We start from the raw sequence: 12,145 nt of genomic DNA on the forward strand, positions 1-12,145 counted from the left end.
AAGCTTACCATTAAGAGAAGCATAAACAGAGGGGGAAAAAATGGTGTTATCACTGCAGAGCAAAGGTAATTATGCAAGATTCTCTTTTTGTATGCCCACTTTGTCCTTTGGGGAAAAAATGAAAACAACAGACTACTCACAAAAATAACAGCTACACTGAAAAATTTCAAGGGCTCTAAAGAAGTCACATTAAGAAATATATTTCATCTAAAAAATGCAGAAGTACCATGATACAAAAGACTTCAAGAAGCATTATCTGTCTAGCACTCTTTGACACCTTTGCCACTCAAGTTGTTACAGAAGAGCAGCCCACAGCATAGCTAAATAGTAAATATGAACTACAGGACCAAATAGGAGGGTGCATGTTTGTCAGCTTCTCCTGCAGTCAGAAATCTACAGAGTTGCTGCCTCAGATATTCTTCTACTGTTACTACGTCCCATAAGCATGCTGAACCAAAACGGGTGTACACAAAGTGAGCAGGGAATACACTGACTTGAAGCTTTCACAAGAAATACCCATAGTTAGAGCTTTTTCCCATAGTTTTCAGTAGAATTGATGTAGTTGGTCACAGAACAAACATCTAATACTTTTGAAAGTCATGAGAAGTGTGAATTTTAGTTGGTAAAAGTATAAATACTAAAAAATTCTCAGCAATCTCTGACCATTAATGCAACAATCTGATTATAAAAGTATTTTAATATACTTGTCTGAACAGTAACTAACTAGTTGAAAATACATTTTTGAAAAATGGCAGAGTATGAAAGTTACCTAAAATTAGATGAGAAACAGAATACCACCTGCAGAAGGCAATTCAGCCTGGATATTAAAACACTGGGTTTTCTTTTTCCTCTCCAATGTGGTAAATAGCTGCAATCCACAACAGTCACAGCAACACTGAAGAAATTAAAAGGGAAGCATTCACATCAAGGGAGTTCCTCAGGAGGAAATCTACAGGATGTTCTTTAATGGGAACTGGTGGTAGTGGAGAAAGCAGTAGCTACTCTGCTACACAACCCCTTTATATCTTGCTAAATTCCAAAGGGAAACCCAGTTGGGTATTAATACTGCTGAAAGATATTTGCACTGCTACAGAAAGAAATTAACCTAATCCAAGCAACAGAGTTTTGCATTTGGAATAAAGGAACGCATTATAAAAATGTTGGGGGAAAAAAAAAAGATGCAGTGTAACAAAAACCTCAAATACCAGAGATCACTGCAGCAGCATTCTTGCTGTATGCTGTAGCGCAGATGAAGAAAAACACTGTGGGAGGAGAGGTCCCACATCAGAGCATTGTCTGAAACAACAGACAGCAAGGTCCTACTACACAAGGCAAGGTCAATGCAACTGGAGAATCATCTGTTTAACAAAACATACTATTATTAGATGCAAGTTATGCAGCACTTGTGCATATTAATAGAGTAAAACCATCACCCCAAAAATAAATGTTTTTAAATGTAGCTTTGACTTTGCACTCAATGTTTCCACCTTTTCTGTCTCACTTAAAACATTTGAATACGAGTAACATCAAAACCGAAATATTCCGGTATTTTCAATATTCTTTAGTTACTTATGAAATGGTATAGCAATTGAAAAATATAATGATTCATTTACTTTTTTAAATGAACAGCTCCATTGTAGATGTCCTACCAAATTATTAAATATTATTTTTTGATAGCAATGTAGAATAAAAAGTATCCCAGAGTTGACAGCCTATTTAATCTACTAAGATATGCCTCAGACTACTGTGAATAAAATTGTACAGTAAATATACTGGCCCACAGAATACTTGTCCTTGCATAAGATGCAAGCTTGCATTGTCTCCAGAGTCGAAAGTTATGCTGAGCTATGTAAGAGCTTCAGACATAAACAACATGGAAGGCAATTCTCTGTAGCACATCATGTATTCCACAAGGTTTGGGTCATTGCTAGTTTAAATCATTCACTGAAAGAGGTGATATCACCCGAGACACCTTCACCAACAGCTTACTGACAGAGATGATGTAGTGTAGAAGGTAGTTTTGGTGGACAGAGCTTAATGTCAAACTCATCCCCTCTGGCCCTGATAGCTTACCAGTTTTCAGAAACCAATGGCAAGCATATCAGTGTTCTAGCATTTGTTTTAGCATGTTGGATTATTTATGAGTGACGAGGTAGTTAAGAAGAGAATATTGTAGATGGCTTGGTTTAAAATTTAATATTAATAATGTCTTGCACAGAAATATCAGTGTGATAGAGTATATGACACCAGGGCCAGATTTTCATTCCACAGTGATGTATTTACCAATTAACTCCATTGTTTCAAGTAAGACCAAAATTCTGTACCACAAGAGCAAAAGTTTAAAGAGACTCCCATATAGAAAGTTCAGGGAAAAACATCACTGTCACTGCTTCAACTTCATCTCTTCAAGGTAATTTTTATTACGATAAACGGAAATTTTGCTCCAAAAATCAAAAGAGCGAAGTATGACCAATATCTGGCAGAACCATGATCCTGGAAACCCCACCCACAAGCAGATATATGTGTAGGCTCGCCAAGACAAACAAAGCAGTATGCAGAGTAAGCTGTCCTGCTCTCATATACTGTGTATTCAGTCATGTAGGCCCTCAAGTACACACATGGAACAACTCTCTTTTAAAAGAGATTAAGAAGGTTGGAGAAGGGACAGAATTAACATAAGGAAAAACACAGGTTTCATTTTAGCATGCTAATAACTTTCTAAAATAAAGCCATGATGAAAAGCCTTACTTAAAAATTAATCAGACTGCATATTAAAGATACAGGCACAATTTGATAGCCTTTACTCAAATGACACTATCAATAACTGCATTGTGAACAGATGTGAGAATAAGCCACTCCATGCTGCAGTTACATGACTCATTCCAATGCTTCAGCTATTGGTATTTTCAAAAAGTATATACAACAAATAAGATATGCATTACTGTTAATAAAACTATTATTATCATTTATAAAGTTCAGGACTCACAGTCATGAACCTGTATCCATTTTGTGGTAGGCACTGTACAAACAGAAAGCAAAGTGACAGTCCCTGTTCCACAGAGCTTTAAGTTTTTCTTCTTTTAAAAACAGTAAAGAAACACTTTTATAAGCATGCAGATAAATTAAGCTGATCGCTAAAATATCTTAAGGTTTAACAGAAAATCCCTACGCAAAGCATGAACTTTTAATAAACTAATAGATTAATTATTTTCTACCTTCTTTATAACACAAGCTTTCCTTTAACTAATTCTTGTTTCAAATTCAAGAACTATTCCCAAATTACAACAGCTCTTCTCCAAAAAAGAGCAGCTCCTATCTGGAGCTAAAAGTTTCCAGATTATAAATCTACCACAATCCTTCATAAGCAGTTACAACTGTCATTTTGCAATGTGCTTTGCTTTTATTCTGGATCTCCATGCAGCTTCTAGTCACTGGATGTTATTATTTATATTTCTCTTAAATCAAACAGTCCATTGATACAAGAAATATGCTTTTCTACAGGTAGTCACAAAGCTTGTTCAAATTGTTTCAGAACCGTTTTTTGGATAAACTAAATATAGGGAATTTTTTTCCCCTCATTTTACAAATTTCCCAAATCTCAAATTATTTTATCAATTTTTTTAGGAACTTGTTCCATGATTTCCAATAGATAAAGCTTTCAGTAATTTTTTATTCTGCAGTGGGGTTTTCATGTTTCTTGAACTAGAAGTTTGACTTTGATGTTTTTCTTATTCAGTTGTTGGAACTCTGGCTTGAACAATACACTTTTATTGACTTTATGTGATGTACTTTCAACCAATGTAAGTTGAGAAGATGTTGCATTCTCTGGCACAAAGATTCTTAGTAACAAACATTTCTCAAAATATGTGAAAATAGGAATGAAATCATTATAATATACTGCATTAATACCTCAAAATGGCAGAATATGAATAAATTCTATTTGGATGACTAAGAAAGAAAGCAGATTTTTTAGTAATCTTTTGCTAATTCATGCACAGACTAGATTCCTTCATGACTTGGGCACTTCTCTCTATAGTTTTTACTGGTGGTACAAAATACGAAGCATTTCCTAAAACACAAAGTGCTTGTTTCTGTTTTGCTCCCAGGTTTGTTTAGGTGTTTTTTGTTTTGTTTTTGTAACAACCATAGATATAGGTTGTTTGACTTTGACTCTTCATAGAATGATACACCAGAGATCAAAGATGATTATCAGTAGTTGGAAATATATGACTTCTTAAACTACGTAATGGTCACTGCTTTGCAGTAGTTCCTAAAGATTTTTTATAATTGGCAGGTTCTCTAATCCCCCTTCAAATATATAAAATGTGCAGTATTAAAATTTAGCAAGATTTTGTCCTCTAACAGCAAGCCTAACTGCTCCTCACTCAAGTGAAAACTATGAAACACTCTAAACCTTTTACTGTTCCTTGAAGTATAGCCGATCCTTTATCCATTTCTGTGGCATTCTAGTTAGCTCTTAAACTTCCTTTATCAGAAGCCTGGTTTGCAGCCACCTCTATAGGCTCTTCTCCATATCATCTACGCTAGTGGCATCCCAAGAGTGTGCAGCAGAACTGATAAGCACCGCATCTCAACCACTTTGGTCCTGATCCTACAAACACTTCAGTGAGACTACTCTCATAAGTGTTTGCAGATTTAGAGCCTTTGTAACACAACTGCACTTTACCAAGCACGTCGAAGAGCAGTCTGGAGCTAGCAAAGAATGTATTCGCCCTTCATGGCCTGGACGTGGGGGCCCGCAGCGCCTGCGAGGGATGTTTATAGCCTGCAAGATGAGGGGCTCATTGTGAGCCACAGAGCAAGGGTGGGCGGGGGGGGGGGGCGGAGGAGGAGAAACAATTTCACCCCAGTAACTTAAAACTTTACAGGCTCTTTCCAACGCCAGATCTCACGTGAGCTACACCACTTTTGTCGGAATACAATTAGCCATTTTTAACGTAAAAAAGTAAAACCTGTTTGCACGGTCACAACGGATAAGAAAGTGAGAACTAACGTGGAAAGCGAAGGAGGAAATCGCACGGATCTACAGCACGTAGGAAGAGTGCAACCCACCCCAACCAAATTGCCTTCTGGCTCTGCGTGACCCCTCCTGGAAGAAAAGAGGGAAACCCGAAGCAAAAGGCTCCGCCGGGGGCGCGAGGGCGCCCTGTCAGCGGGGCCCCGCCGGCGCGGAAAGGGCTCCCCCGCCGGGGGCAGCGGCGCTGAGGGCCGGGCCGGGCGCCAGGCGGGGCGGGGGGGGGGGAGCCCGCGAAAGCGCCGCGGGCGAGCAGCAGCACGCACCTTTCAGCCTCTCGCCGGCATCTTCCTCCTCCTCCTCCTCCTCCTCCTGCCCCGGCCGGCGGCGGCCCCAGCGGCTGCGGGACGGAGCCGCCCCCGCTCCCGCCCCCGCCGCGCGCTGCCAGCGCCCAACGGCCGCCGCTGCCCGGCGGCGCCGCGCGAGGCGCCCACCTCGGCGGGCCGGGCCGGGCCGGGGGCCGCGGGCGGGAGGGGCCGCGAGGGCAGCGCCGGCAACTGACTCAGCCGCGGGCGAGGGCGGCCGGGCTCCCGGGGCGGCCGGCGCTGCCTGCCCCCGCCGCAGGCTCCTCCTCGGCGGGAGGCGGCCGCGCGGCACCTCTGGCCGGCGCGGGGCGGGGGGCGGCAGCGGTGACGGCCGGCCGGAGTCCCCCGGCGGCGGCGGGGGGCTGCTCCCCCCCCCGGGCGGCGCGGCGGTCCCGGGCCCGCCAGGGTGGGCAGGACGGGGGCACCTATGCACCAGCGCCAGAACCTCGCTCGCGGACCCAAATGCGCGGGCTGCGGGTGAGCGTTTGCACTGGCGCTTCTGCCTGCCTCCTCCCCCGAGACAGCCCTCCGCTGATACACGCGCCGTTATAAAGTTCGCGTGTGTTAGCTATACTATATATTCAGCTTACGAAGTTTTAACGCTTCACGCGCTTGCCCCGCACCCCGGTGGATACAGCACCTAGCACAGCTCCTTGCAGCAGCACCGAGCTTGCTTTGCAGCCAGAGGCGTGTTCTGTCGCTGCTCCCCTGCAGCCTTCCCCCTCTTAGGGCAGCATTTGAACGTCCTAAAAGTTTGGCGGGCGAGCGCCACAGCACCGATACCCCTCTGAACGCCGCAAAGTCAGCTGCTTTCCCCCCACCTCGTGCGCTTACCCACAGAACAGCACCAGAGCGCGGAAACAGAAGGATCCGAACAAAAAGCAAGCCCCCAAATTTCCCTCCCGCGGCGGACAGCGCGCACGTCCCGCGCTTTCCCTGCTCCCCCGTGGACGAGCGCGCTCCCACCTCTCGCGAAGGGACGGCGCTGCTCAGGGCGTCGCGCGCAGCGCTCCGAGACCGCCGAGGGACGGCGCCTGCCCCGACGCCCCGCGCAGCGGGAGCCGCTCCAGGGCCATCGCGCGGTGAATGAAGGCCGGCGGGGGGCGGGGGCGGGCCGGCGCCGGGAGGGGGCCGGGCCGGGGCCGGGGGCGGGCCGAGCCGGGACCGGGGGGCCGAGCCGGGCCGGGGCCGGGCCGCGGCTGCCTCAGCGCATCGGAATGCGGGCGCGCGCCCCGTGCCGCGCGCCCGCCCCGCCCACCCGGGTGTAACGGCCGCCGCGCGGGGGGCGCCCGGCCGTTAGGCACGGGGTGGGTTTGGGGGTGGTTTTTTTTTTTAAATCGCCCTCGTCGCCGTGCAGGGAGCGGCGCGGGCCGTCGCAGGGGAAACAACGGCTCCATTGAGGAGTTCGCTGAGCGGCGCGGCCTCTGCCCCGTGCTCCGCTGCCAGCCATTATCCAGGGGAAGAAAGGCTGGAGCCGGTGGAAGGGGGGAAACACCGCCCTGCTTCCAGCTGCTCGGTGGAAAAACAGGGCCGGGGGACGCGACTGAGCACCTCTGCGCGCGAGCTGTTCCCTGCGGAGTAAAACAAGGAGAAAAACAGCCTCGTAAAGTAGCGCGTTGTGAAGTCGGATTTTAAAGGAAGCATTCTCATTTTTTTAAAGAGGTGAAAGTTGGCCATAGATTACACACAATTTTATTTTGGGCAGTTATATATGAAGGACACCAGTTCTCATAACTAAGGTATGTGGAGACTGTGTCCCAGTACAGGACTGTAAAACTTACAGTTAATTTACTTCATTCCCTTCCAATGTAGGGAACTCGTACTATTTTCTAAGGGAAGAACAAATCTGAAAACTTGAAACTCAGGTTTACTGCTAGATATTACATACTCTATTCACTTCAGAAATCACTCTGTAGCTCACTGTAGTAATTGTCCTGTAAGGCTAATAGAAATGCAATAGTGTGTATTTATACCATATAGATGGTAATCACAGTGGAGAAAGTCAACAATTCAACAAATACATGACAAAAGTCAATGAAATTATCCACTAAAAGCCTACAGAAGTTAAAGATTTTCAAAAAAGTTACATTTTTTTTTAACACAACTAGGTGCAGGCATAGTATTACAGTATTTATTCACTTATGACTTCACAACTTTACATTTATTACTTAGTTTGATTCTTTCTGTGGCTTAAAGATTTTGATTATTAGAACAAAGAGTTAAAATATGTCCACTATCTCCAACCACCTCGATCTTTTTAGCAGCATATAGTGTTTAGGAGACATGAGAATGGTCAATTACGCTAAATTTTTATTTAATTTTATGTTAATTAATTAAAATTAAGCTAACTGAAAATATTAATCATCCTATGCTGAAATAAATAATATATCGGATGAAATATGGATCCTAAAGAAAACGCAATATTCACCTTGCCTCCAGTGTGGCCTAGACTTCACTCACTGCAGATAGTACTGTCAAAAACGTGGCATAACACTATTTGTTTGCAATGGGTAAAACTTGAGTAGTAAATCTTTGCTTTCCCTTTCCAATTCATGTTGTTTTCAATATGCATGCCTGTAATCTGTATATTTTTCAGTACTTTCATATATTCTTTCAGTATGCTGAACACTGACCCAAAATACATTAAATTAATAATATGTTAGTATACGTTACATTTTTTTAGTGTCAGAGTCAGAGCAATCACTTCATAACAAATCATGCACATATTTTCAGCACTACAGTAGCAGCAATACATTACCCTCTAAACATAAAGGCAACAGGAACCTTTCCATGGAAGCTTTTCCCAGCTTCTCTCTGCTTTTTCATTTGTTTAAAAAAGTTCAGGAAAGTTATTATCACACTATTCCTGTGGAAAATACATATATAAATTTTCCCTCACAACCCGTTAGCACTTGATTTTTTTTTTCAGCTTGCAAAAGTACAACAAAAAGTATACTATGCTGAAAAGAAAATGACACGCATTACAGAATGGAAAATTTTTAGAAGTCACTGTATCCTTGATTCAACAAAATATTAAGGCATCTGTCTAACTTCAAGTACACAAGACATCAATGGGACAATGTAACATATGAAAGATCAATAACATGCTCAAGCAATTTGTTGTATTAAGGATGTCTTCCTGAGATCCAGCTCCTCACCTGTAAATTGAAGACTTTGATGCCCAAAGGGGACACTAGAAGATTATTTAGTTAGATTTTAAACTACTGTGATAATGGGAGATATCAATATACCTCCAGATGGAAAACTTATAACAATGTGAAAATTACAAGTCAGATATAATGGTGACAGATACTCCCTACAAAATAATTAGGATGGTCATTTCCTCTAGGATGGTATTCATTTCTCTGAATACTGTAGGAAAGAATCTCCAGGATTCTAAAGTTGCAGGACTGCTGTTTTCTGACTTAGCTGCCCTCTTCCTAAATTGTTTTTATGTGATAGGTAGTTCAGAAATTGCATCCCTGAAAAGCAATGTAGCTTAACAAAAATTAAATATGAAGGAATAACATGCCTAGGTTTATCTAAAAAATAAGTTCCTGCCTAATGTTATAAATGTGATTTCTGTGTTTAAAAACAAATCAGAAGACATGTGCAGGTCATGATAAAGACAAATTTGCAGTTTGAATATACATTTTTGGTTCACATAAGCCATAGTCTTTCACTTCCAACATAAGTATATGGTGCTCTGAGATGCTGACCTCCCTCCTAAATGTAATGGTCATTTCCTTGGTGATGTGTTGGAAAGCTGCCAATTGCAATAGTTCCTCAGGTAATTTGCTTGCCTCCCTTACTGCAGTAGTCATACATTTTGGATCTCTTCTTTTCCTCTCTTCCTGGTTGTACGCACTACAGAACTCCCTTGAGCAACAGTCACTGACCTTCTTCCCCAACCAATTTGTCTGCGAGGTGGGAGTCGTCTCAGGCACTCAACAGCATCCAGACTCTGCTCCTCCCTGCGGCACGTCCATACCTGAATCTTGCAGGGGTAAATTTTGAGCTGCTTCACCTCAACACTGTACAGACAAAAAAAAAGTTTTCTGCTGGACTGGACTTGACTTGCAGATCATAGTTTCTTTTTAACATTGTCTCTGTCAAGTAGAAGGTGCTTTCAGAATGCTTCAGTTGTCTTTTTTCTCACATTAGTGCCCACCGTCCCTTCGTATGAGAACTGGCTATGTTAGTCTGCCATACCCTACTCCATCAGGCTACCCTACTTCATCAGGCTTGACAATATGAAAAGACAACACATCCAACTGAATTGCACCATGCCGCTAGATTCGCTAGCAACATAAAGCGAACATATAAGCTCAAGGTGGAGGTTCAGTTACCTTAAAGTTTTACTAATCTACCATTTTATATATAGTATTTATAGGTAGAGAAAAATACAGGAGTTTGAGAAAACACTGGTATGTCTTTTAGCTCTTACCAGCGACAATCTTCTAGCTACCATGTATTTTGGATTACAAAATTTATTTAGAGATGATCTTCAAAGTGATGCATAAATATTAAATCCCACATATTTCTGCAAGATGGTGAGTATTATTCATACTATACAGATGGGTAAACTAAATCAATGTGAGTTCACTTAGGCGATTTTCCCAACATCACAGAGAAAAAGTAACTAGAGTACTGGGATCAGAACTGAAGAATACCTGACTTTTTCCTATGCTCAGTGTGAACACTGATTGCTTGCCTAAAACCTGCAGTGTAATGTATAAAGAAATATTGTCTTTAATCATTGTACTTTATAACAATATCTTTAAACAATTTATTTAACAAATTATATAAAACATTTAAAATGTGCTTTTAATAAAAAAAAATAGCCAAAAGGTTTTTCCTCAGGCTTTGCTCCAAAATTCACCCTTCAGCTAGGACTAAAGAAAAGCACACACATGCATGCAAAGAGAAATCCTAAAAGAAAATTAGAAACGCATGAAAACAAGGACAGAGAATGTTTTCTCAACTGCATTCTGGTTCCAGTATATCAAAAATTTCAGTGATTTTCTAATGGATGTGGATTTTGGGGGGGAAGGAACACATAGGCCTCATCTACGATAAATTCTCTCTTCCTTTAGACCAATTACCATTCTACCCAGTTATAGCCACTGGACACATGATGGAGGCTGCTGTGTCAGAGCCAGCTCAGCTCTCTTTCTAGGCACAGTTATTTCAATCACAAGATGATTCTGCCCTATGAGAAGTTTTTATGGACAGGCAGTTTCAGTTATGACAACTATCTTAGTAAAGGCATGATTTTGAAACGATTTTATTGTAAATTGCTAAACAAGTAAAATCAGTATTTCCATATTGATTCAAAATAATAAACACATGGAAAACAAAATACTTGAGTTGCAGAAATTGTTTTTAAATTATTAACTGGACTGGAAGTTTCTAATCAAGCCTGTTGTTTTACAAATGTTCCAGGGGCCTTGTAGCTATATTAAAGATTTCATGTCACTTTACATGATGTGAAGTTTTATCTACCCATCTGATTATTATATATCACACCAGCAGTCCTGGGGGTCATTTTGAAAATCTAATGAACATGCTCAAAGACTTTTTGATATTTAAATTAGGAAGAAATAATCTATATAAATAACTGCTAAAAAAGACTAATAGGCTGAAAATTTTAATATGCCTTTTTTTTTTAATTGACCTTAGCTGTTTGGCTTTCAAATCATTAGTGTAGTTGCTAGTCTTTGGAAGAAATACCAAAGTTCTTGAAGTAAGTTTTAAAGAATAATGTTGTTTTCAGGTATCAACAGAAAATTTCTGATAAGAATATTTATAAATATGAAATCATTGTATTATGGCTTTAATTCTTTTCTTGGTCATACAGGTTATAATCTGAGAAATGTCATATTTCAGTGGAGTAACTCCTGATAAGAACCAAGTTAAAAGAAGCCTTTTATGCCTCAGTTGTATTCCCATCATTTAACTTAGATGCATTTTTAGTATTAATTTTTGCTACACCATTATTCCTTGAAAGTTTTTTGAAAGTTAGAAAATATATTAGAATACAGGTTTTTAAAACTTTGGAAGAATAATTCTTATTTACTTCATCCTACAGTTCAGGGTGTATTACAAACAATGAAAGTCAAACAAAGTACTACTACTGCCAATTGAATAAAGGTATTACACTATAATTTTCTGTTAATTCTCCCTGACAACAGAAGACAGAAGATATATTTGTCTATTACTGAATTAATTAGGAGAATTTGGGGTCAAGAACAGTGCATAAAAATTAGTGATAGTAAAGTGGCAAGTAATAAAGAAACAGTGACATTCCAGATCAAATTGTAGAGCCACCTATGAAAATCTTGAGTATTGAGAAACCAACTTTATTACTTGATCAAGTTCCCAAACAGTCTCAGATTTAAAGTTCCTCAAATGCACAGTAAAATCTCTTATAAATCAAAAATTATAACATTTGTTGTTTCTTGAATGAAATTACATGATCCAACCTGGAGGCAATACTATCCTGAGTAGCTAAACAATACAGCCTGATTTATCTGAGCTAATTAGGTGTATCTATCTTTGTATAATCCCATTAAGTGTTCAGGTTCACCTGACCATCCTCTTGAACAGTATTTTTTTTTTAGTCTGTTTCTCCTGATCTACATTTTCAGAAAAGCTTTACCAAAGGCTGTACTGCTCTCATCTCCATAGCCTTTATTTTGAAGGCAAAACTATTCTTATACTCAGAGCTTCACTTCATCAGCGAACCAAGAAATGAGCCGACTGCCAGCACTGTCATCTCTGCAAACAGGCAGCCAGGACAAAG

The sequence above is a fragment of the Apteryx mantelli genome, chromosome 7, assembly GCF_036417845.1.
Source record: "Apteryx mantelli isolate bAptMan1 chromosome 7, bAptMan1.hap1, whole genome shotgun sequence".
NCBI classification, from domain to species: domain Eukaryota; kingdom Metazoa; phylum Chordata; class Aves; order Apterygiformes; family Apterygidae; genus Apteryx; species Apteryx mantelli.